The following is a 3,947-nucleotide window of genomic DNA, read 5'->3' on the forward strand; positions in this document are numbered from 1 at the left end:
TAGGACTCTGTGCTTTCACTGCCGAGGGCCTGGGTTCAACCCCTGGTCGGGGAACTAAGATCCCGCAAGCCGCGCGGCACAGACAAAAAAAAATAGAAACTGAAAGCCCTTCCCCTGAGTGGCCACAGCCAGTTTCGCAAGACTTGATAGGCTGGGCACAGTTGGGTTTCAGCCCCAAATCATCCCCAAAAGCCACTTCTGTCTACTCCCGAGAAAGCTGAGCAGGTCCACCTCGGGGGCAGGACCCCTCTGACTGCTGAAGTTTTCCACGTGGGGCTAAAGGCTAAAACGAGTGGCATTACAGTCTCAGAATGGCGTGGACACTGTGTTTAACAGGGAAGAGAGGGGCGTGAGAAGTCCTCTGCTGGGTTTCTGTTTCTCTGGGTCCTGGAATCTCTAACTCATTGCATTGAAAGAATCCAAGTATGGCTTCCCCCTACGGAGGTTCACTTCTGATTTGTGGCAGACCCCAAAACAGGGATTTCCAAGTGTTTCTGATCATCTATGCCCATCAACAACATATACAAAATTATACACCATGACCAAGTGGGATTATCCCGGGAATTCAAGGTTGGTTTAACATTCAAAATTCAATTCATGCAGTCTACCATATTCGTAAAGGAAAACCCCACATGGCCATCCCCATAGGCACAGAAAAACCTGTGACAAAGTCCAAAACCTATCCGTGATGAAAAAAATTTAAAAAGCTAATAAAAATTCATAAATAAATAAACAAAAACTCTCAGCAAACTAAGGATGGAAGGGAAAGTCCTCCCCTGATACTGCAAATGGGCATTAGGGAACGTGGTGGAGGTGAAGGACGGCCCAACCCTACACATTAACTGAAATTTCTTGCGTTGTACACTGGCCATGGGTGGATTTTTATGGTACGATACTCACACCTCAATAAAGCTGTACAACAAAGTAACTCATCGGCAGCTGAGGGCAGGGGAGAGAGAGCTGAGTGATGGTTCCAGTAGAAAAGGGGGGAATCGTTGCTGAAACAGGCAGGCAGCCCAAAACAAAGAGACAAGTCAGAGATCAAAATAATTCACAAACTGGACAACCCAAGCTGGCATAACTAAGAATCTGCCCGCCTAGAGTGAGCCCAGGTCGGCTCACTTGCTCCACTTTTCCTCCAAGCAAAGAAGTTTCCAGACCAAATAAGGCTTCAGCTTTTGAAATGCTCCTGGCACAGAACACAGTTCCTTTTTAATACCAGGTTGTAACTCAGGCCTAAACCATCCCCAAAGCAGCCTGGTGCCCATCAGCCCACTCTGATCGCCTGGTAACGCTCCAAACAAACCCAGGTAAACACAGGGCAGGGCAGGGCTGGCCCACCGGCAGGGGGTGAGGGTGCGCCCTGCTGCATGGAAGGAAGCCCAGGGTGCCAGCCCAGGTGCAGGGCTCGCCAAATCAGCAACATCGGCTGGCAGCAGACCAGCTCCTGGGGCTCCGGGCACCCTGGCCGTGGCTGAGTGCGGGAAACACCATTTGCTGAACCCAGATGAGGAGCCACACGTGCTGTCTTGTTTCATCTTCACGGCAGCTCTGCAACAAGATGACAAGGACAGCAGACACACCCTGAGCACTGAAGCACTCTTTCAAGGGCCTTGTGAGTTTAAAGCTTTTCATCTTCACAGCAACCCTGTGAGATGGGTCCTGTTACCTCCCCATTTTACAGATGAGGAAACTGAGGCCCAGGGCCATGCAGCCCGTACAAGGTAGATCTGGGCATGCACCCCAGGGCTGACATGCTCTGAAGCTGGGGCTCCGTCCTGGGCCGTATCGCTCCTACCCCAAAAGAAGAAAACGGCAGGCCCCCTCGTTGGTGCCTCCACAGAGGCGAGGAAGCACGACCACCCGGAAGGGAACCCAACGCCAGCTGCTCCTTCAGGAAGCAGGTGCCGGCAGCTCACGCTCCTTTGGCCTGGGATGTTTTCTCCTTTTTTGGGGCTACCCTGCCCAGGCTGAACTCTAGGACATTTTTTTGAGCAACCAGCTACAAATATTTTCCTAACAAAGTCTCTCTGGGATGAGAAACGGAAAACTTTTGTGTTGTAACTATCAACTCATGACATTTTAACCATGGGTCAAAGCTGGCTTGAGTGGAGGGCAGTGGTGGAGGGGTGAAGGCTCCATGTGGGGCAGGGGTGTGTGGTAACCACAGCAAACCACACGGGGTACTGCCAAGAGCCCAGTAGCCCGGCCCAGGCCTTGCCAACACACACTGCTCACTGCCCGCTGCCCACTGCCATGCTGCGGACTTCTCAGCATAGCCAGAGAGGCGGCCCATTCCTGTCCCTGTGACAGAAGCCACATTCAGTAGAGCTGGCATCCACACGCAGGGCCCCCCAACTCGGGAGGTCTCCCGCCACCCCCGCGCCAACTTCCTTCCTCTACTGCGAGCTCTTCCTGGCGGGATGGCCCACGGGATGAAGGTTCCGGTGCCCTGACTCGGCACCGCCTCTGTGCCGGGACTGGATAGACCCAATAAGACACACAGACGTGGGCACAACAGGGTCAGCGAAGATCCTTTCAGCTGCTGGCAACGGAAACCCAAGGCAGACTTTCCTCAGCTAGAAAAGGGGATTAATTAGTCCGGGACACTGAGAAGAATGGGCTGGGGATCAGGTGTGGCTGGACCCAGGTGCTCCATGTGATCAGGTTATTCCCCCACACCCAGTTTTGGCACTGCTTCTGTGTTGGCCTCCTTCTCTCCTACAGACAGGCTTCCTCTAGATGGCAGGAGGGGTGGCTGTGGGTCATCCCTGGTGGAAGAAGAACCAACACCCTTCTTTTAGCATCTGTCTGCGGACCCCAGGGTAGGTCCCTGATGGGCCCTGTTTGGATTCTGGCCCATCCCTGCACCTGGCCCTCCTGTGGCTGTTAGGGTAGGTTCTCTGATCCAGCTGAGGACCCGGAGCCTCCCTGTGGCCAGGGGATCGGGGCTTGTTACCGCAGAGGCAGAGAGATGAGCACAAGAGCTGCCACTGTGCCGCTCAGCAACCATGAAACGATGCTTCAGACGCAGACACCTTGTGACCTTGTAGCCACGTCCACGTTTCCCACCAGCCTGGGCCCTCAAGGGCAGCGGGAACTGCGGCTCTACACGGGGCAGTGCCCTCTGTGCCGACATGAATCATCACCAGACCGTGTGGGGCACTTAAAAGACACAATGCACCCGGGTCCCCACTCCTTACTCTTCCTGAAAAATTCAGCCCTACAGCCACTTCACGGGAGCAAGTGAGGAGGACGTCCACGGAAGGGGGAGAGGAGGGGCCGTGGTGCAGAGTGGGTGTCGGGCCTGGGCAGGGGTGGGGCGTCCCCACGGGAGGGGGCACAGAGAGGGCCGCCAGGTGGGGGCGGGGCCCGGCACTGGCAAACGCAGGGTGGTCAAGCGTGTGGGCCTGGCAGGAAGGACAGGCTCCATCAAGATGCTGGATAAATGGCATCGGGAGGGGGGGTGGTCCTGAGGGAGACTGAGGCCACAAACCCAGACACCTGAACACCAGTGGCTCTGAGGGCCCCGGGGATGGAAATGACGATGGGGCCGGGAGGGTGCAGCTGGTGACAGGGAAGGAGCCAGACCGGTGCCCGGAGGCCCCGTGCAGGCCTGGCCTCTTCTCCAGCGGCGGCTCTAGGCAAAGCGCCGTCCTCAGCGCTGTCCTTCCTTCGAGACGGACCCTGTGTTTTCCTCTCCAGTTCACAGTGCTACACCTGCCAACCTGAAACTTTCGTTCCAGTTGGTAGAAAATCAAGCAGAACAGGTACGTTTTCTCCCCCTTGTCATTTGCCCCCAGGACAAGAGCTGCCCCGCGTGGCCGGCGCCCACCTCCCCCGTAAGGCCCCGAGTGTCCTGCGCTCACCGGTTCTCAACCACTTCGGAAAGTGACGCTTTGAGCAAAGAGGGGAAGAACCACCATCGGAGACACATAACACACATA

Source organism: Hyperoodon ampullatus, assembly GCF_949752795.1.
Source record: "Hyperoodon ampullatus genome assembly, chromosome: 7".
Lineage (NCBI taxonomy): Eukaryota > Metazoa > Chordata > Mammalia > Artiodactyla > Ziphiidae > Hyperoodon > Hyperoodon ampullatus.